We start from the raw sequence: 23,219 nt of genomic DNA on the forward strand, positions 1-23,219 counted from the left end.
TGGAGTAAATGTTTAAATATTATTATCCAAATCACTGTGAGTCATTTCCAAATAAGGTGCATCATTCCTTTAGGCTGAGGTACAGACAGGAGTTTAATAAATTGAATAAGATAAACACCAAAAGTTCATGTGCTGTATAATGGTATGAGAAATAAACTGTGCTTAGTTAATTAGCACTTTATTATCTGTAACTGATAGTAAACAATAATATAAATACCAAGGAAAAATTAAAAAGTATTGCTAAAAAATGACACATCACCCATCAGGATAACTTGCAAAAAATTACCAGCTGTAACGAGGGAACAACAATTTGTACTGCATGAAAAGAGAGTGCTGATCGGTTGGCAAGTGGACTCTTAATTGGTGGAGGTATTGCCATGGTGACTGCAGCATGGAATAGTTAACTGCCCAGCTTTGTTCAAATTCAAACCAAGCAGGTTGAGACTGGTTGGTTAAGGCATTATCCTGGGGACTGAACTAAAGAATGGCTGTTCCTAAACTTTTGTTTAAGTGGCAACGTGTGCGTGCACGTGTTCCTTCTGGCTGCAAAAATTTAAAAACTGATCATTGTAGGATCAAGATTAATTTGGAAAGCAAAGGTTGACAATAATACAAAAGCATGGTGACTCAGCTAACCTATTAAATTTTAATCAATTTAACTTTGAACTTGGAGGGTCCATATTTAACTCTGTGGAAGTGGTTTTGAATGAGTTAAAGTCTCACCCTCAGTTTCAATTCAGAAAGAGAGGACAGCCTGCACTCTAAGAGAGCGATATCAAGCCACTATATTTGGAGCACCATATCATGTTTTCAACTGGTGACGGAGGGACTGAATGGCACGGTTCTAATCACACTTCTAATCAGGTGATAATAGAACAACATTAACAGATTGCAGATTGGACCAAAATTGGATTGCCCTACCATTACAAGTGACTGCCCAGAAATCATTAGAAATGTGGTTCTGGGTTAGAGACAAAGACAAAATTATCTTCAAATAACCAAGTACTTTTCCTTTTGTAATTCTAAATGACATTTTCTTTCATCTCTACATAAAGCCTGCAGGATGTCACCTGTAGACCAAAGAAAATAGTTCAAGACACTGAATATAGTATGGGAAATAATAGCAAAATAAAAGGCCTCCAATGCGGCGGGGGGGGGGGGGGGGGGGGGGGGGGGAAAGACTTAAAAAGAGAACCTTAAAACAAAACTGTTTGAAGTGAAATTGGTGCAGACAGCAGGAATGCTTCCGAATAAAGCAGTGGCAGCATAAACCTGCAGATCTAGTCCCCATCGCAGTTTCTGCAATATTGCTTTGGAAATCCTGGTACGGGCAGTGGATCGGTACGGGATTCTGTTTCCACCTCAAAGTAAAAAGCACTCCCAGAAATACTGCTGCCTGTGGCAAGAGATTGGAGTTGATGTTGATGCCAGAAGCTTAGCTCCAATGGCAATGTTGCAATGTAAGGTAAAGTCAATTGACTTCGCTGGAATACTGCGCTCTGACCCTTTCCTCACGCCTACCTGCAGACTCACTGCTCCCAGTATTTCTCCTCTCCCTGCTTCCATTCACTCTTCTGCTATCACTGCACCATACCACTCTACTTCTTCCCTCCAGTCACACACTCTGACCACTCTATTGCCACCCAATTGCACCCCTTACTTATCCAAACATTGCCACTTCCACAGAATACACAAACAATTTGACTATGAAAGACAAATTCCCTAAACACCTGACAAGAAATAATCAACAGACTTCCTTCTTTCTTGAAGAGAAGGTTATGCGTAACATGAGGCATCTGAGTCCGCCTGCATACTCGTGTGGAAGAACCCACACTGGACCTCATGGGCAGGTGGGAATTGGCATGGCTGTGGTGAGAAGCATCGCTGAAGGAGATATCAGGTAGTGTTTTTACATATCTGTTCTTGACTTCTATTCTTTTTTTCCTTCTCCATTTGCAATATCTGCATGATGAACTGTAACTTCTTTTACTAGCCACTCATCTTGTTCCACTCACCCTTACACTGAAAACTAAACTTTAACCTCTTTAATTTCAGCTGCTGAAAATGTGGATGTTCTTGTGACATTTTATTGGAAGAGGTCATTCTTCCTGAAGATGCACAGTCTCTCAATCTGAGCCCAGGACTGGCACCACGTATACTTTAGAGGAGGGAGGGACTTGCACAGGGTGAATCATTGGCAGCAAGTATGGCAGCTAAAGCAGAGAGATAGGAAAGAACTGATGCCAGATCACCAGATGACAAGACCACACATCAGCTCCAGTACAGAGGACGTAGAAGCTGACCCCATGGGCCCTGGCAACCAAAGATGATTAAGGGCACACCAGGAAATGCTGATACGCAGAGCAGCTGGCTAAAGAGCACTTGCACAACATTGCAGAGCTTGGAGGAATCCAACTCCATCATGTGTCGGGTCTTCATGCAGAACATGGAGACCTGGTCATCCAACATGGAGTGAGTGGCCAGCTCTATCAATAACATAGTGGCCACAAGCACAATCGAGCCTCTGCTGAAATCTGCTAATCAATGGAAATTCTAATTGGTGCTATCTTGGCTGTGGGAGTCAGTACTCAAGGGGTATTTTGCGTGTCACCTCACCACTGCATTCTCTTCTCGCACAGAACCAGAGGCGTGATGAAGCGCAGTTCCTTGATAGTGTCCTTGGATTGAGTAGGTTAAGCAGCAGCTCTCCTCTATCAAAATGACAGTACACCTGCTCCCCAGCTACCCAGTCCGCCAATGCTTAGTGCCACACAGCCAGCTGGGCCAGACTTCTCCACCCCACACCCAAGTTTGCAGCCAGGCCCTTGAGGCCCAGAGCGTCTTATGGTTGCCCATGGAAATTTTAATAATAGGCATGGCGCATTCTATTCTTTGACTTCCGTGCTACAAAGAAATATGAATAAGTGAAACATGTTTTTGTTTACTTCTGTTAAATTAGTGAATACTTTTTATTGAAATGATCATTGTTTATGAGAGAATTAGAAAGATTGCTGACCCTGGCACTGTGAATGAATTTAAATCAGTTGATTCTGAGGCATTCCTGCTTGCAGTCACTGATGTTCATTCAGCTTCAGAGTGCCGGTCCAAATAAATTGTTTAATGTTTATACCGTGATCGCCATCATTGCTTAAATTTTTAATAATGCACAGAAACATGAAATCAATGTTAATGTTACGCATGGCTTTTTGCACATTATTTTCAAAATAGATTTCATTGATAAGACTTATTCTGCTTCAGTACCTCATTATTATTCCAATTAATTGTAATGTAGCTCATAGCTGCTCACACAGTATGATAGACTCCTTTCATAATTTTTTAATCGAGCCGATATTTTAATAAAAATGAGTTAGTATCATTTTTCAATTGCTATGGCTTTTGTTGGGTAAGGTTCATTTTGTAATGATATTGCGACATCAAAATTTTATGATGTGGTTCTGATTATTACTTTATTCCTAATGATGGTTAAGAAACATGAAACACTCAGCTGAGAATGCATCCCAAAGTCCGTGCATTAAATAATATATACAGTTTAAATTGTAATTCGACATTTTTCTGAAGGTCATTCTCACACTCGAAAGCATAATCCATGAAATGCATGATGACTTGTTCAGATTTGGGTCGACCTCCCATCAAATATGGTAAGCAGCAACTTGGCTTTAATTATTTATTCTAGCAGTTTTGAATTAAACATTTTAGCCTCGAAATTATTGGAGATCATTTTCAGCTTAGACAGAGGTGGAAAACTGACCGTAGCGAATCGGACCAATGAAAGGAAAAGCGGTGGGGTATGTAACAAGTGGCCTATTTGATAATGCCAGTTTTAAAATTCTCATCCTTGTTTTCAATTCAACTCGCTCCACACCTCGCTCGCCTCCTGTCTCTGGAACCTTCTACAGTCCTCCAACACTCAGCGGTATCTGCGCTCCTCAATGCAAGACACTTGCACTACTCCGGTTTTGAACTGGAAAATTACATTGACTTTGCTTGCAACCATCTCTCACCTTCACCTGATCCTTCTCCAACTCTTCCCTTGACGTTTGTGCCTTTATTTCTTGGGGCATATATAAATCAATATTCACTATAACTCCTTAGAGTCCACAGTTACTTTTGACTATATTTCCTCACCTTCACTTCCTGTAAGGATCTAATCAATTTCCCTTGTTTTACTGTCTCTGTCGCATCTGTCCAGCTGATACAACCTTCCATGTTAGCACTTTCCTTTTCCTCATCTGAAGTTTCCCCTCAAGTGTTGTTGACAGGGTCCTCTGCCATGTCTGATCCATTTCATACACTTCTGTTGTCACCCCTTCCCGTTCCTCCCAAAACCATGATAAGGTTCCCTATGCTCTCACCTTCCACCCCACCGGCCAACAATGCATCCTCCGCCATGTCCGTCAGCTCCAGTGCGATGCCACCATCAAACACATCCTTTGCTTTCAGCATTCTGAAGGGACCATTCCCTCTATGACGTTCTGGTCGACACCTCAGTCACCCCCAATATCCCCTCCCTTTCCTACGGTATGTTTCCGTTTAAACACAGGAGACACAACATTTGCACTTCCACCTCCTCTCTTACTGTCCAAAGCCACAAACAGTCCTGAAGGGAAACAATGGATGGAATCTTACCAGAAAATGACAAAGTGTCAGTACCAGTGAGAAACATAGAGTGACTAGCAGGAACTCTCATCGAAATATATGCCTTTTAAAGAAAGATTTTTCTTCCCACGAGAACCACGCGCATTATGAACGCCCTCCTGCTGATTCACGCACCCTGGGGGAACTTAATCTCTGCAATCACTGGGGATCTCCATATAAACGCTTCCCCGGCACTAGTTCCAGATCTGTGAGTGGGGAGCCCTGACCGGACTCCTGGATGGTGTGCAGCAGAGGTGGGAAGTCCTGGAGGCGACCCACCAGCAGGGTTTCCACCCCCGCCTGGAAGGCAATAGCTGCCTTGGTGAGTTCCAGAAGATGGGCAGCAGAGCAGGAAGTTGAATCACCTTCTTCGCGTGGCCAGGGTAGGTCTGCTATCTCCAGTCTCTCACTGCACCCTCCTCACACCTCCAAGGTGATCTCTCAGCCAGACACCTCGCAGGTTGCTCACAAGTGATGAGGACCTCTTCCCCACACCCATCCAGTCCCCCCACCCCATCTTACATGCTGCCCCCAACTGTTAATTCTGCTCCTCACACCCCCATTCCCACTCCAGCCCCACAAATGCCACTCCTCAACTATTTGAACTGGCGGGACACCCACCTATACTCTCCCCATCAATTTCTCCGTAGGACAAACTTGAGTATAACAGGCGTGAGCAGGCATGTCATGTGGGAGCTCCAAAACCTGACTTCACATGAGTAAAGAACCCTTGAGCTGGGTGGGGAGGAGCAGGAGTCCGCCAGCACTGATCATTCCTGAAACCTCATGCGAGTAGACATGTTGCATAATTTTTCACCCACGATGTGCTAATGCCATCTCCCTTCCCTTGTAGGGCATTCGGACGAGCATCCAGGACCATCCTTGCACCCCCTGGAATCACCAGACCCGAGCAGCTCTGAAGGAAACTTCTCAGATATAACCCTTAAAGAGGCGTCACAGCTGTCACCCGCATCCTCCACTAACTCAGATACTCACACCTCGCTGGAATTACCCAGTAGACCGGCTTCCGGGTCACACACTGATGAGAACCACACAGCTGATGATCCACAACAGGTGGAGGCAGGGACGTCCCAGGGATCCGGCACTCTGAGGAATGCTGGAGCCCTGGACACTGCTGAGCCTCTGGCTGATGATGTGCCCCTGGTGCCGGTCATCCCTGAGCTTTTGGAACTGCAAAGGTAGAGTCGTGTGAATCAGGAAAGGTTGTCAGCATCTCTCCTCAGACATCCAAGTCACTCCTTCGCAACGAGGCCAATACTGCGAAGGTGGTGTCCGAATGAAGGCCATGGTGCGGGATGTGCTCTGCATGTCTCAGCTCATGACTTTCATACTGAGGGCATGACCACCAAGACTGAGGCTTCCCCCCGGCACCGACCCTCAGACAGGGCACCCTACCGAGGCCCAATCCCTACCTTATCCCCGAAACCTCGCCTTGGGGCAATTTAGCATAGCCAACCCACTTAACCTGCATATCTTTGGACTGTGGGAGGAAACCGGATCACCCGGAAGAAACCCACACAGACATGGGGAGAAAGTGCAAACTCCACACAGACAGTCACCCGAGATCGGAATCGAACCTGGGTCCCTGATGCTGTGAGGCAGCAGTGCTATCCACTGTACCACCGTGCCTCCCCTAAATGTGGCAGTCCTTCATCTCTTCCTGGTCCAGGTGGTCTCCCCTCTGCACTGCCAAGTTGTGTAACTTCAAATTCCAGCTTCAAATTCAGCTTCAAATTCCTAGGGGTATACATAACCGTCGACGCTACCACCAAGCAAGCACAACAGCACCTGATTTGATTTATTATTGTCACATGTATTAGTATACAGTGAAAAGTATTGTTTCTTGTATGTTGTACAAACAATGCATACCATACATGGGGAAGGAAGGAGAGACTGCAGAATATAATGTGACAGTTATAGCAAGGTGTAGAGAAAAGATCAACTTAATACGAGGTAGGTCCATTCAAAAGTCTGATGGCAGCAGGGAAGAAGCTGTTCTTGAGTCGGTTGGTACGTGACCTCAAACTTTGGTATCTTTTTCCTGACGGAAGAATGTAGAAGAGAGTATGTCCGGGGTGTGCGAGGTCCTTAATTATGCTGGCTGCCTTTCCAGGGCAGTGGGAATTGTAGAAAGAGTCAATGGATGGGAGGCTGGTTTGCGTGATGGACTGGGCTACATTCACAACCTTTTGTAGTTTCCTGCAGTCTTGGGCAGAGCAGGCTCCATACCAAGCTGTGATACAACCAGAAAGAATGCTTTCAATGGTGCATCTGTAGAAGTTGGAGAGAGTCGTAGGTGACATGCCAAATTTCCTTAGTCTTCTGAGAAAGTAGAGCCGTTGGTGGGCTTTCTTAACTATAGTGTCGGCATGGGGGGACCAGGACAGGCTGTTGATGATCTGTACATCTAAAAACCTGAAGCTCTCGACCCTTTCTACTTTGTTCCCATTGATGTAGACAGGGGCATGTTCTGTTCTATGCTTCCTGAAGTCAATGACAATCTCCTTCGTTTTGTTGACATTGAGGGAAAGATTATTGTCATCGCACCAGTTCACCAGATTCTCTATCTCATTCCTGCACTCTGTCTCGTCATTGTTTGAAATCCGACCCACTACTGTGGTGTCATCAGCAAATTTGAAAATTGAGTTGATGGGGAATTTGGCCACACAGTCATAGGTGTACAAAGAGTATAGTAGGGGGCTGAGGAGACAGCCTTGTGGGGCGCCGGTGTTGAGGATGAGTGTGGAGGAGGTGTTGTTGTCTATCCTTACTGATTGTGGCCTGTGGGTTAGAAAGTTCAGGATCCAGTCGCAGAGGGAGGAGCTGAGGCCAAGGCCATGAAGTTTGGAAATGAGTTTCGTAGGAATGATGGTGTTGAAGGCTGAGCTGTAGTCGATAAATAGGAGTCTGACACAGGCGTCTTGTTATATAGGTGTTCCAGGGTAGAGTGCAGGGCCATAGAGATAGAGTTTGCTGTGGACCTGTTGCAGCGGTAGGCGAACTGTAGTGGATCAATGCATTCCGGGAGGCTGGAGTTGATTTGTGCCATGACTAACCTTTCGAAGCACTTCATGATGATGGATGTCAGAGCCACTGGACGATAGTCATTAAGGCACGCTGCTTGGCTTTTTTTTGGTATAGGGATGATGGTCATCTTCTTGAAACAGATAGGGACCTCAGATTGTTTGAAAGAGAGGTTGAAGATGTCCGCGAATACCCCCGCCAGCTGACCCGCACAAGACCTGAGTGCTTGTCTGGGTACCCCATCCAGGCCAGTGGCTTTCCGTGGGTTGACCTTCGAGAACGCTGCTCTGACGTCTGCAATGGTGACCTCAGATACAAGTTCATCCGAGGTTTCTGGTGTGGAGGGCTTGCTCTCGCTGACCTCGTGTTCAAAGTGTGCATAGAATGCGTTGAGCTCATCAGGGAGGGGTGCATTGGAGCCAGTGATTTTACATGCCTTCATCTTGTAGCCCGTTATGTCTTGCAGACCTTGCCATAGACGGCGGGGGTCCGTGTGGCTCGCCTGGGACTCTAGCTTAGTCCAGTACTGTCTTTTGGCATCTTTGATGGATCTCCTTGGATCATATCTGGTTTCCTTGTAGAGGTGAGGGTCGCCTGACTTGAATGCCTCAGACCTAGACTTCAGCAAGCAGTGGATATCCCTGTTCATCCAGGGTTTCCGGTTGGGAAACACGCGGATTTTTTTCTTTGGCACACAGTCTTCTACACACTTGCTAATGAAGTCAGTTACTGTAGTGGCGTCAGGCTGGTCACAGAGTTTTTAAATACTGACCAGTCCACTGACTCTAAGCAGTCCTGTAGGAGATCATCCGATTCCTCAGACCAACAATGCACAACTTTCTTTGACGGATACTTCCTATACTTCCTCAGGAAACTAAGGAAATTCGGCATGTCCACATTAACTCTTACCAACTTTTACAGATACACCATAGAAAGCATCCCATCTGCCTGCATCATAGCCCGATATGGCAGCTGCTCGGCCCAAGACCGCAAGAAACTTCAGAGAGTCGTGAACACAGCCCAGTCTACATGAACCTGCCTCCCATCCATTGACTCCATCTACACCTCCCACTGCCTGGGGAAAGCGGGCAGTATAATCAAAGACCCCTCCCATCCGACTTACTCACTCTTCCAACTTCTTCCATCGGACAGGAGATACAAAATCTGAGAACACGCACAAACAGACAGCTTCTTCCCTGGGGGAAGGGAAATTAGACGTGACTTGGGGGGGATAAGGTGGAGAAGTGGGCTGCAAGTGTTGGACACACTGGATAAGTGGAGCTTGTTCAAGGATCAGCTACTGCGTGTTCTTGATAAGTATGTACCGGTCAGGCAGGGAGGAAGGTGCCGAGCGAGGGAACCGTGGTTTACCAAAGAAGTGGAATCTCTTGTTAAGAGGAAGAAGGAGGCCTATGTGAAGATGAGGTGTGAAGTTTCAGTTGGGGCGATGGATAGTTACAAGGTAGCGAGGAAGGATCTAAAGAGAGAGCTAAGACGAGCAAGGAGGGGACAGGAGAAGTATTTGGCAGGAAGGATCAAGGAAAACCCAAAAGCTTTCTATAGGTATGTCAGGAATAAGCGAATGACTAGGGACAGAGTAGGACCAGTCAAGGACAGGGATGGGAAGTTGTGTGTAGAGTCTGAAGAGATAGGCGAGATACTAAATGAATATTTTTCGTCAGTATTCACTCAGGAAAAAGATAATGTTGTGGAGGAGAATGCTGAGCTCCAGGTAAATAGATTAGATGGCATTGAGGTACGTAGGGAAGAGGTGTTGGCAATTCTGGACAGGCTGAAAATAGATAAGTCCCCGGGACCTGATGGGATTTATCCTAGGATTCTCTGAGAGGCCAGGGAAGAGATTGCTGGACCATTGGCTTTGATTTTTATGGCATCATTGGATACAGGAATAGTGCCAGAGGACTGGAGGATAGCAAATGTGGTCCCTTTGTTCAAAAAGGGGAGCAGAGACAACCCCGGCAACTATAGACCGGTGAGCCTCACGTCTGTAGTGGGTAAAGTCTTGGAGGGGATTATAAGAGACAAGATTTATAATCATCTAGATAGGAATAATATGATCAGGGATAGTCAGCATGGCTTTGTGAAGGGTAGGTCATGCCTCACAAACCTTATCGAGTTCTTTGAGAAGGTGACTGAACAGGTAGACGAGGGTAGAGCAGTTGATGTGGTGTATATGGATTTCAGCAAAGCGTTTGATAAGGTTCCCCACGGTAGGCTATTGCAGAAAATACGGAGGCTGGGGATTGAGGGTGATTTAGAGATGTGGATCAGAAATTGGCTAGCTGAAAGAAGACAGAGGGTGGTGGTTGATGGGAAATGTTCAGAATGGAGTTCTGACACAAGTGGAGTACCACAAGGATCTGTTCTGGGGCCGTTGCTGTTTGTCATTTTTATCAATGACCTAGAGGAAGGCGCAGAAGGGTGGGTGAGTAAATTTGCAGACGATACTAAAGTCGGTGGTGTTGTCGATAGTGTGGAAGGAAGTAGCAGGTTACAGAGGGATATAGATAAGCTGCAGTGCTGGGCTGAGAGGTGGCAAATGGAGTTTAATGTAGAGAAGTGTGAGGTGATTCACTTTGGAAGGAATAACAGGAATGTGGAATATTTGGCTAATGGAAAAGTTCTTGAAAGTGTGGATGAGCAGAGGGATCTAGGTGCCCATGTACATAGATCCCTGAAAGTTGCCACCCAGGTTGATAGGGTGGTGAAGAAGGCATATGGAGTGTTGGCCTTTATTGGTAGAGGGATTGAGTTCCGGAGTCAGGAGGTCATGTTGCAGCTGTACAGAACTCTGGTACGGCCGCATTTGGAGTATTGCGTACAGTTCTGGTCACCGCATTATAGGAAGGACGTGGAGGCTTTGGAACGGGTGCAGAGGAGATTTACCAGGATGTTGCCTGGTATGGAGGGAAAATCTTATGAGGAAAGGCTGATGGACTTGAGGTTGTTTTCGTTAGAGAGAAGAAGGTTAAGAGGAGACTTAATAGAGGCATACAAAATGATCAGAGGGTTAGATAGGGTGGACAGTGAGAGCCTTCTCCCGCGGATGGAAATGGCTAGCACGAGGGGACATAGCCTTAAACTGAGGGGTAATAGATATAGGACAGAGGTCAGGGGTAGGTTCTTTACGCAAAGAGTAGTGAGGCCGTGGAATGCCCTACCTGCTACAGTAGTGAACTCGCCAACATTGAGGGCATTTAAAAGTTTATTGGATAAACATATGGATGATAATGGTATAGTGTAGGTTAGATGGCTTTTGTTTCGGTGCAACATCGTGGGCCGAGGGGCCTGTACTGCGCTGTATTGTTCTATGTTCTATGTTCCCCGCTATTACCAGACTCCTAAACTACCCTCTTATGGACTGACCTCATTTACACTACACCCCTGTATGCTTCACCTGATGCCAGTGTCTATGTAGTTACATTGTGTACCTTGTGTTGCCCTATTATGTGTATTCTTTTGTTTTATTTTCTTTTTGTGTACTTAATGATCTGTTGAGCTGCTCGCAGAATAATACTTTTCACTGTACCTCGGTACACGTACCGGTTCCCATACCGGTCTCCCCAAACAGGCGCCGGAATGTGGCGACTAGGGGCTTTTCACAGTAACTTCATTGAAGCCTACTTGTGACAATAAGTGATTATTATTATTACACGTGACAATAAACAAATCCAAATGTAAAGCGCAGCAGACCACAATAATGCGGGACACCCTGTGGGGGAGGAATCGCATCTTCAACAGTCCGATCGCCTGCTCGACCAGCATGAGCCTTGTTGTAGTGAGTATACGCCTCAGTTTGTGGCCTCTGCACTGGCGTCATCAACCACCTCCTTGTTGGGTTCAACTTTTCCCATGGAGCCAACCTTCCAGACGCTGTTCTTCCTCAAAGACATTTGGGATCTGCGGGCATCCCAAGATGTAATAGTCATGGATGCTCCACAGGAAACGGGCACACACCTGCATAATTCGCAGAAGAGTCTCATTGTCACATTTCTTACGACCATTCCCCAACTCGCCAGCCCCATTCATAGAATTCATAGAGCAGAAGGAGGCCATTCGGCCCATCGAGTCTGCACCGGCTCTTGGAAAGAGCATCCTACCGAAGGTCAACACCTCCACCCTATCCCCATAACCCCACCCAACACTAAGGGCAATTTTGGACACGAAGGGTAATTTTGGACACTAAGGGCAATTTATCATGGCCAATCCACCTAACCTGCACATCTTTGGACTGTGGGAGGAAACCGGAGCACCCGGAGGAAACCCACGCACACACTGGGAGGATGTGCAGACTCCGCACAGACAGTGACCCAAGCCGGAATCGAACCTGGGACCCTGGAGCTGTGAAGCAATTGTGCTATCCACAATGCTACCGTGCTGCCCTAAATTCCTTGCGTTAATTGACAAGGCTATTGAGTGGAGCATCTGCTCCTCATAGAGAACCTCAAAGAAGCCCCCCCCCCCCCCCCCTCCTCACCGTCAAGACATATAACGGGGTGAGTGATGATAGACTTCACCATGAATTCTTGTTATGGGGGTCACATATCCAATGTGATGGAAACTCTTGATTGATCATTGGGGTAAATGCTTGGGACTTAAATCAGTGGCAATTCTCCTTCATTCTGCAGATCCCATTGGTACTGTTGAGTTGCCAATAAAAGGTGAAATTGCATTCCAATGAATTGGATGCCTCTTGTGACTGAGAAGGAACAGCTGATTAGAGTAAAGCCTGCAATGAGCATATCAAACGCACATCTAGGGGGCACCATTCTTCTCCCATTTCACAGCCCTATACGCTTATTCCTGATAGACAAACCTCCGAGACAAGTGCAATTGCTACTCAATAGAGCTGAACCCCTTGGTCCTCAGAGTGCTGCCTGAGTGTGAGGTTCTGCACACAGTTCAGTTGCACTTCCCCAAGTGAAAGGGTCTTCAATAGGCCTGAGGCAGGGTTGAAAGCCATTCCTGAGGTGTCCACTCTGCCCTTTCAGCCTGACTTTACATGGTACCCCACCCAGTTCCCTCACAGTCACCTCTATTACTGACCCTCAGTATTCAACTCCTGTCACCCACTTTCCAGCTCCAAGTAAGGCCTGACACTCCCTCAGCGGTGACTTGGCCACAAGCCCAGCAAGGAGTACCCAGGAAGCCATGCCTATATGCCAGCCTCCATACCCCCTTAAAGCATGTGGAAATGAATGGAAAGTAAGGCCTTCTAGTGACCTTCTCTTCCCCCGCCCCCCCCCCCCCAAGAATGAGTGACTACTAACCCCCGGCCCCAAGTTGAAATTATCTGTGTCCCCCCACGTCCTCTCCAGTGCACCCTGAGCAGTGAAGAGCCTGGGAAGTCATGGCTGCCTCCGATATCCCTTTTTGTACATGCTTTTGTAGACCTGTTGTAAATGACACTGACATCATGCCAGTGCCCAGTGAATATTCTGTGAGGGGTGAAGGTCTGGAAAGAGTGCTCACTAATGACATGCCAATGTATTAAAATGAGTTTCCTGGACTCATGCAGCGCAATTTGCACTACTCCACTCACAAGGGGGTGGGGAAGATTCCAAAAGACTATCACACCGGAGAGAATCACGTTATGCGACTCTCCGTGGATTTTCAGCCCCCCCCCCCCGAGTTTCTCACAGATGGAGAGAACCGGCTCAAAATCGCCCCCAACGGTTCACATGCACTATTTCAATTTAGCATCTCGTATTCGCTGCTCACAATGTGGTCCCCTCTGCATTGCGGAAATCAAATCCAGATTGGTTGATTCACAATCTAATCCTAATTGGAAGAAAATCTACACTTTGACATACCACTGTGCCCAGCTGGTGGTCTGGGTTCACTCCTGTTGCAGCATTCTCCAGAATCATTTTACTGGAATATTGTAAACTAGATCTTCAAAAACAGTAGCGGGCTCTTCATTGTAACTTATTTCTCATCAGAGAAATATTTGATTTTGAATGTGTGCTTCTCGAGAACACAACTTTATTAAAAGTGACAAAAACAACTTGGCAGCCATAATGCACTTCAGTTAACTCTGTCAAGCTACACAATCGCTTATCAGGCTTACGTTATCAACAAAAAGAATAGTTGTTTGAAGTGGTGCAGTGTATAATATTCGTAATTATTGGTTCGATGAAAACTGACAAGAATCTGATTTAGCAATCGGGTCCCTGATATGCAGGTAACTTTTAAAAATGGAATATCACAATTAGATTTTGGTGGGAGAGCAAGGCCCCAATGGGAGGTATGGGAGAAGATGACATAAAGAAGGGCACAAAGGCACAATATGAAAATGACAGTAAAACTGCAGATTATACATTGATATAAAGACGTGAGAAAAGTATGTTTGTTCAAGCTATGTGCAAAAACAGTGCTCGATCTATGCTGCTGTTTAAGCAAGAAAATAAATATTGCTTGATTGAGCTAAGGGGAATTATGTATGACTGATGAAAGAAAGAATGCAGGTTACAATGCCGGGATCCATACAAGAATATAAAATGACTGTACAAGCCAAAAGTGAGGATGCTGAACCAGGTAAGCAGCAAAGTTCTGCTGGATCAGAGGATATCTGACCCATATTAACTGGGTAGAAGGCTTAACTCATCAATAGTAAAAAATAATAGTTTTCAACGTGTGAGTATTTCGAAATGCATCAGTTAATCAGGAATAGATTTGTTAAGTGCAAGTAGTTTTTGAAAAGTCCGATCAAGTTTTTTTTGAAGAGGTAACTGACTGGCTAGATAAAACAAATGCAGAAGATGTAATGCTCTGGATTATCCACTGCGTAAATCCCAGATGTGACGGAGGACCAAAATCGGCCGCTGACACCAATCCTAATGCGATGCTCCGACGCGCCGCTGGTGGTGGGATTGAGGTTCGCGCCCACGCACCAGGAGGATGTACTTCAATGCAAATGGGTTTTAATGACCCATTTACCTCCATTTAGCAGGTCCGGCACCCTGTTTTCTGGCCCTCTGTGATTCTCCGGTCCTCTGAGCTGGGAATCGCGTGGGCAGGATTACTACAGGTCTCACCGAATGTGAGCCTGACGTGGTGGACCTCGCATTGGGTCAAGTGGGTAATTCCTTTGGGAGTTGTCCCCAAAGTCAATCCGAGGGCCACCCTCCCCCCGCTCCCCCCCCCCCCCCCCCCCACAATGCACAACCTGCCCACCCTTCCTCTACCAGACACCCCCAACACTCCTCTTCTCCCTCCCCCAGAACAGGGAAGCCCCCCACAGACTAACTAGAGAGCAGTCCAGACAGGGGTAGTGAAAAGATTACAGCTGTAACACTTACCTGGGAACTCCATGTGTCCATTCCTACAAAGAGAACCCCCTCAGATTCATTAGCTGCAAGCCATTCAATCATTTCTAGTAGTGGCTGTGATTGACAGCTTCCACAAAACAGCTGCAACCTTGTTTCATTCATCTCCCTTCATGGCTGAGGGACTCTAAAGTGCCAAATTTTTACAAACATCAACCACATCAAAAAGAGGTAAATGCATTCCAATCACTAAATGCACTCCAATCGCTGAAGCATTTGAGTGATTGGAAAGGGGGGGTCTCTTTAGTCAAAGGGGTCTCTTCAGTTAGGGGGTCCCGGAGGGGTCTCCAATTAAGGGGGCTCTGGGGGAGTCAAGGCTGCAGAATGTGTCCACACTCGGCTGGAATCCGGGCCACTAGCGGGGGGGGGGCTTCCTCCAGGACTGGGGGGACTGGTGGGGGTGGTCAGGGGGTAGCCTGTGGGGTCGCGGATGGCGGGTCGGGTCCGCACATGGCCTACGCCATGCTGTACGGCATGACCACTGCAGGTCGTCGGCATGCGCATGCGCGGCCAGGGACCCGGCCATTCTCCAGTCATTTACGGCTCGGGAGCCGGGCGTTTCACCCGGTAGCACTGCTAGCCCCTCACTGGTCTCGGAATCGGTGAAGGTTCAGTGCCGCTTTTGGCATCGTAAAACGCCCGCGAATTCTCCATTCGAACCAGCACTTAGCCGCTGAAAAGGAGAATCCAGCCCATAGTCTCCTAAACGGAGAATCTCACCCAATGTATTTGGATTTTCAGTAGGCTGCTTCATCACAGGTCAGTCCAGGCAGGTAAAAACAAGCAATTGGACGTTTAACCTTCCTGTGTAAATACCGCACATGTCCGCTCCTCTCGGTCCCGTGGCACATCAGCGACTTGAGTTGAATTGTCCTCCTCTCCCCATACTGGAAGATTTGGACCAATGACACTAACACCTGTTCACAGGAGAATAGGTTACTCCTGAGGTAAGAAAGCAAAACACTACAGATGTTGGAAATCTGAAATAAAAGCAAAAAATGCGTGGAATACTTAGCAGATGAGGCAGTATCTGTGAAGAGAGAAAGAGTTAACGTTTCACGTTAGCAATGACTCCTGAGATGGTGTGAATAGCAGCTTCAACAACAACTCCTTTTGATTTTTGCTCTATCCATCTCCGAATGCATCTCTGAACCTTGTTAGCCCTTTCCACCATAGCTAAGCCGTGATTGTTCTGTGTATACATATCAGGAAAGGACTGACAACCAGGATCTCTTTTCTGTAGAAAACAAAGTTTTGTTGTGTGGCCGAATAGAGGTCTTTAAAATGTTGAAAGCTTTTGATAGAGTGGATACAGAGAGAACGATTCCTCCTGTGAGGAAGAGCAGAACCAGAGGCCGTTGATATAAAATGGTCACCAAGAAATTCAACAGGGAATTCGGAAGAAACGTCTTTACCCAAATTGTGATGAGAATATGGAACACGCTACCACAGGGAGATGCTGAAGCAAATAGTTTACAATATATTCATTTAAGGAGGAAGGGAATAGATGGTTTAGATTTAGATGAGAAAAAAATGGGTGTAGGCTTGAATGGTGCATACATGGTTTGGTAGGGCCAAATAGCCTGATTCTGCACTTTCTATTCCAATCTTTTAACACAGTAAATATCATTTTAGTAAAAATTTACATTTTTAAATAATGACAGTTCAATCTTTCTCACGACAGGAGACTTCTTGATCCGAAGATTTTATTTTCTTTCCTCATGTAGAGAATTGATGCAAGCATGATCTTTTCAGCCATGGTCGTGCCATCCTGGCCCTAGTGTGAGGTTACAGGTCTTAAGGAAGGGGGTGGCTGTTTCTTTGATGGCCTCCTTTTTGAATCGAGGGCGAGATCTACAGGCCACTTTGCGCCTGAAAAGCAGCAGGGTGCGGCCAGGAGATCACTCTTTCGGGATCTACCAGGCTCGCCAAGCCTCACAAGATCTAACGCGGTCTTGCAAGACGTCACGATGTGAATCCTGCCCATTGTGGCCGGGATCATTTTCTGGCAAATCTACATATTAGAATGAGACAGCTAGTCTCACTCTAATATGCATTTCCGAGACCTAATCAAGGCATGGGATCTAACCCCCTTGTCTTGGAGACGTGGGGCGCGCGCCAATCAGTGCTGGTCTCCACAAATGGGAACCAGAGAGAATGGCACTCGTGGGTGTCTTAGTGGATCGGAAGCAATAGATGCTTGCCCTCTGGGCACGGTGGCAGCCTAGCACTGGTGCCACCTGGGCACCCTGACACTGCCAGTCTTTCACCCTGGCACTGCCAGCATATCACCCTAGTGGTACTTGCTAGAGTGGTTGTGGAGGGTTTAAACTAATATGGCATGGGAATGGGAACCTGTAAGGATTCAGAGCAGGAGAAATCAAGAACAAAACAAAAAGACAGAAAGGAGAATAAGAAAAGTGATATGCAGAGAAATCAAGGGCCTGTATCAGATAATGACACTATAAAAAATAGTAGGGACAGGACAAGAAACGTTAAAAGGTTTTGTACCTGAACGCACGGAGCATTCAAAATAAAATGGTTGAATAAGTTGCGCAGACAGATGTAAAGGGATATGATAAAATTGGGGTTACGGACACATGGCTCCAAGCTGACCAATGATTGCAACTAAACATTGAGGGTTATTCAGGTTTTAAGAAAGACAGACAGAAAGGAAAAGGTGATGGAGTTGCATTGCTGATTAAAGAAGATATTGATACAATATTGAGGAGCGATATTCATACAGATGATGTGGAATCTCTCTGGGTGGAGTTAGAAAACATCAAGGGGCAAAAAACATTCGTAGGGGTGGTATACAGACCACCAAACTGCAGTGATAATGTTGGGAATAGCATTAGACAGGTAGACAGAAATTCAGATGCTTGTGATAAAGGGACATCTGTGATTATGGGTGACTTTAAACTGCATATAGATAGGGTGACTCAAATTAGTCACAGTACAATAGAGGAGGAATTTCTGGAGTGTATATGGGATGGCTTTCTGGTCCAATATGTTGAGGAACCAACAAAGGAACAGGCCATCTTGGACTGGGTGTTGTGCAATGAGAAAGGATTAATTGGCAATCTAGTGAGAGAACCCTGGGAGATGAGTGACCATAATATGGTAGAATTCTATATCAAGGCAAATAGTGAGGGAGTTGATTCTGAGACCAGGGTCCTGAACGTCAATAAAGATAACTATGATGGTATGAAGCATGAGCTGGCTGTGCCGGACTGGAAAACATTACTGAAAGGACAGAGGACAGGCAATGGCAGGCATTCAAGGAACGAATAGGGGAACTCCAAAAGTTATTTATTCCTATTTGGCGCAAGGGTAGAAAGGGCACTGTGGCCAAAACATGGCTTACAAGGGAAATTAGAGATAGTATTAGATTCAAAGAAGGGGCATACATATTAGGTAGAAAAAGCAATAGACCTGAGGTTTGGGAACAGTTTAAAATACAATTTGAAAGTAAACTAGCAGGGAACATAACTGACTGTAAACATTTCTATAGGTATGTAAAGAGAAAAAGATGGATGAAAATAATGTAGGCCCCTTACAATCAGAAAAGGGGGAATTCAGAACAAGGAACAAAGAAATGGCTGAGGAACTAAATTCGTACTTTGCTTCTGTCTTCACAAAGGAAGACATGAATAATGTATCTGAAGTTCTGAGAAACACAAGTTTTAGTGAGGAGCTGAAGGAAATTAGTATTAGTAAAGAAATGGTTTGGGGGAAATTAATGGGATTGAAGGCGGACAAATCTCCAGGGCCTGATAATCTTCATCCCAGAGTACTAAAGGAAGTGGCCCTGGGAACAGTGGATCCATTGGTGATCATTTTCCAAAATTCTTTGGACTTTGGAATGGTTCCTACAGATTGGAGGGTAGCAAATGTAACCCCGCTATTCAAAAAAGGAGGTGGGGAGAAAACAGTGAACTATAGACTAGTGAGCCTAATGTCAGTAATAGAGAAGTTGCTGGAGTCAATTATCAAGGATTTCATAGCACAGCATTTGGAAAGCAGTGGTGTAATCAGACAAAGTCAGCGTGGATTTACGAAAGGAAAATCATGCTTGACAAATCTACTAGAATTCTTTGAAGATGTAACTAGTAGAATTGACCAGGGAGAACTGGTGGCTGTGGTTTATTTAGACTTTCAGAAGGCTTTTGACAAGGTCTCACATCGCAGATTAATATGTAAAGTTAAAGTGCATGGGATTAAAGGTAGTGTCTTGAGATGGATAGAAAGCTGGTTAGCAGACAGGAAGCAAAACATTGGAATAAATAGGTCTTTTTCTGATTGGTAGGCAGTGACTAGTGAGGTACCACACGGATCATAACTAGGACCCCAGCCATCCACATTATATATTAATGATTTGGATGAGAGAACTAAACGTATTATCTCCAAATTTGCAGATGATACAAAGTTGGGTGAGAAGGTGAGCTGTGAGGAGGATGCAGAGATGCTTCAGCAGGATTTGGACAGGCTGAGTGAGTGGGCATATATATGGCAGATGCAGTATAATATGGATAAATGTACGGTCATCCACTTCGGTAGCAATAATAAGGCAGATTATTATTTGACTGGGTGTATATTGAGAGAGGTGAATACTCAACAAGACCTTTGTGTCATTGTGCATCAGTCGCTGAAAGTAAACACACAAGTACAGCAGGCAGTAATGAAGGCAAATGGTATGTTGGCCTTCATAGCGAGAGGATTTGAGTCTCAGAATAGAGATGTTTGGTATGTTGGTGAGGCTACACCTGGAGTATTGTGTGTAGATTTGGTGTCCGTATCTGAGGAAGGATGCTCTTGCTATAGGAGTGTAGCAAAGTTTTCCAAGCTGATTCCTGGGATGACAGGACTGTCATATGAGGAGAGACTAAGTCGGTTAGGATTGTATTCATTGGAGTTTAGAAGAGTGAGAGGGGATCTCATAGAAACAATTTGAATAGGATTTGACCGGGTAGATTCAGAAAGAATGTTCCCAATGGTGGGGGAGTCCAGACCTTCATTTACAGTGCATAACTAGGGGTCATTGTTTGAGAATAAGGGCTAAACTTTTAGGACTGAGGTGAGGAGAAATTTCTTCACCCAGAGAGTAGTGAATCTGTGGAATTCGCTACCATAGAAAGTAGTTGAGGCCAAAACGTTGTGTAATTTCAAGAGGGAATTGGATATAGCTCTCGGGGCTAAAGGGATCAAGGGATACGGGGAGAAGGCGGGATCAGGGTATTGAACTTGATGATCAGCCATGATCATAATGGATGCCGGAGCAGGTTCGAAGGGCTGAATGGCCTCCTCCTGCTTCTATTTTCTGTTTCTATGTTACAGTGCGGAAGGAGGCCATTCAATCCCTCATGTCTGCACCAGCTCTCCAAACGAGCATCACAAATTAGTGCCATTCCCCTGCCTTTTTCCCTGTACTCCTGCACATTGTTTCTATTCAAATATCTAATGCCCTCCACGCACACTTCCAGGCAGTGCATTCCAGACCCAAAATCGCTTGTTGTGTGGAAAAGCTTTTCCTCACATTTCATTTGCTTCTTTTGCAAATCACCTTAAATCCGTGCCCTCTCGTTCTTCATCCTTTTACAAGCGGGAACAGTTTCTCCCCCTCTACTCTATCCAGCCCCCTCATGATTTTGAACATCTCTATCAAATCTCCTCTTAGCCTTCTCCTCTCCAAGGAGGAAAGCCCCAACCTCTCCAACCTATCCTCATAACTGAAGATAAGGACCATTCTTCTAAACCCCTTCCACACCCTCTCCAATGTGTTCACGTACTTCATAGATTATCATAGAATTTACAGTGCAGAAGTGCACTATACTTCCTATAGTGTGGTGCCCAGAATTGTACACAGTACTCCAGCTGAAGTCTTAACTAATGTGCTCCTATTCTTCCCTCTTTGCAGAGCTTTCCCTCTCTGCAGACTCTGCTCTGTCCGTCTGTTAGACTCAGAGGCACTGCAGCTACATTAACCATACCTGCTCTAGAATTGGGGCTATATTTTTGGATTCAGTTAATTTCAAGAAAGCAGCCAGTTAGAGCTCGTAAATTGCAAGGCCAGTCATTGTATAGTCTTCCCAGCACTTTTCCGCACATTGGCCACAAGAAAGGCAATTGGATTTATTAAAAGCTTTGTTAAAGGTGGAGGCCAAAGTGGAATTTTACACCCCTCTCCCAAAGTCCCAACTTGTTCTACATAATATTCATCTCATTCTAATAGTATTTCAGTAGCTGAATGGCAGCCCTAATATTCTACAACCTAGCTATGTTAAAGTAAATTGGTTAAATGAATAGAAATGATAGATTAAATACTGTAAAGAATGGCATTATTCCTTACCGATGAACTCACAACACATTCTATTATTTATGTCAATCAGATATCTTTTACGGCAGCTGAATAAATCATAAAATGTTTAAATGTTTTTTAAAATCTTATATGCGTTGAAAAGGCCATAATGCCTCTTCAGTGATGAACAATTTATTTCAGCAACGTTACATCACAGTGTTGTCTCCCAGACAGGTCAGTCATCTATTCAGAGAATTGTGACTCAGGTTCCATTGTGCCCGAGGATTGCTCAAGATAAGGTCACTTCACCATCTTGGGGATAAATGCTTCAGCATGATGTGTGGCCTTTTCTGGAAGTGTTAATGTAACTAAATGTTCGGAATTAGTGAGTCTTAAAATATTTCAGACATAGATTTAACCCTTTGAAGTCCAAAGTATTTGTGTATTATAATATCTGATAAAATCGTTGACCCTGAATTTAGGCTGGACGTACCTCTGCCATCCGCTATAAAGCCTTTGATATTTGAGGCAGGGACAGGAGACAGATCGTCTAACTCCTCTGCTCTCAGGGACCAGTGACCCGTCAGCACATGTGCCTGGGTTCACCAGAAACCTATAAATTTCAGTTCTTCACCAGGGCGACACAGTGACACAGTGCTTAGCACTGCTCCCTCACAGTGCCAAGGACCGGGTTCAATTTCAGCCTTGGGTGGCTGTCTGTGTGGAGTTTGCACTTTCTCCCTGTGGCTGCGTGGGTTTCCACCGGGTGCTCCGGTTTCATCCCACACTCCAAAGATGTGCAGGATAATTGGATTGGCCATTCTAAATTGCCCGTCGTGTCCAAAAGGTTAGGTGGCGATAGGGTGACGAAGTGGGCCTAGGTTGGGTACTCTTTTAGAGTGTCAGTGCAGACCCGATGGGCTGAATGGCCTCCTGCACTGGGATTCTATGATTATAGTAGGGTCAGTGGCAGAGTTCTGAGCCAGCACAATCCCAGCCTAACTGCTGAAGTCACACCCTTTGGTCTTTTTAGGCTGTTGTTTAATCCAGTGTTATCTTGCATAAAAGGATACAATTTGGAAATGTGTCACTGTTTATATCATGCAGTCTGGGAGAAGCGATAATATGTCGACATGTTGCAGTGCAGTGAACATCATGATCAGTTTGCGCAGTATCAAAGAATCACTGAATCATAGAATCCCTACAATGCAGAAGGAGGCCATTTAGCCCATTGAGTCTCCCACCCTATCCCTGCAACCCCGTAACCCCATTTACCCACACATCCCAGGACACTAAGTGGCTGTTTAGCCAATCCACTTAACCTGCACATCTTTGGACTGTGGGAGGAAACCGGAGCACCCGGAGGAAACCCACGCAGACACGGGGAGAAAGTGCAAACTCCACACCACACAGACCCAAGACTGGAATTGAACCCGGGTCCCTGGCACTGTGAGGCAACAGTGCAAGTGCAAATACCTGGAATATTCACTCTGGATATTACCTTTGGAATTTAAATTCTGTCCCCTAGTAATTCAGTATGAGAATCCTGTTGATTTTTCTAGGTTTGAGTTCAGTTTCAAAACCGTTACACCTAAGTATTGGAGGTTTTATATTTTGACTTTAAAACAGTAACTTGTGCTTGCAGATGTGTCAGCAATCACACTTATCTAATGTACGACCACCTTAGCCCAAGCATTGGAGCCGGAATTTTAAAATAATAATTATCTTTATTGTCACAAGTAGGCTTACATTAACACTGCAATGATGTTACTGTGAAAAGCCCCTATTTGCCACATTCCGGCACCTGTTCGGGAACACAGAGGGAAAATTCAGTATGTGCAATTCACCTAACAAGAATGTCTTTCCGGACT

The 23,219-nt window shown here is 45.4% G+C and overlaps 1 protein-coding gene across 3 annotated transcripts in view; it reads left to right on the forward strand.

Moving 5' to 3' along the window:
* Positions 1-23,219, forward strand: part of LOC140391911 (microtubule-associated tumor suppressor candidate 2-like) — a 766,862-nt gene that overhangs the window by 688,485 nt on the left and 55,158 nt on the right. The window lies entirely within an intron of this gene.

The sequence above is a fragment of the Scyliorhinus torazame genome, chromosome 15 (genome assembly GCF_047496885.1).
Source record: "Scyliorhinus torazame isolate Kashiwa2021f chromosome 15, sScyTor2.1, whole genome shotgun sequence".
In the NCBI taxonomy this organism is placed as follows: domain Eukaryota; kingdom Metazoa; phylum Chordata; class Chondrichthyes; order Carcharhiniformes; family Scyliorhinidae; genus Scyliorhinus; species Scyliorhinus torazame.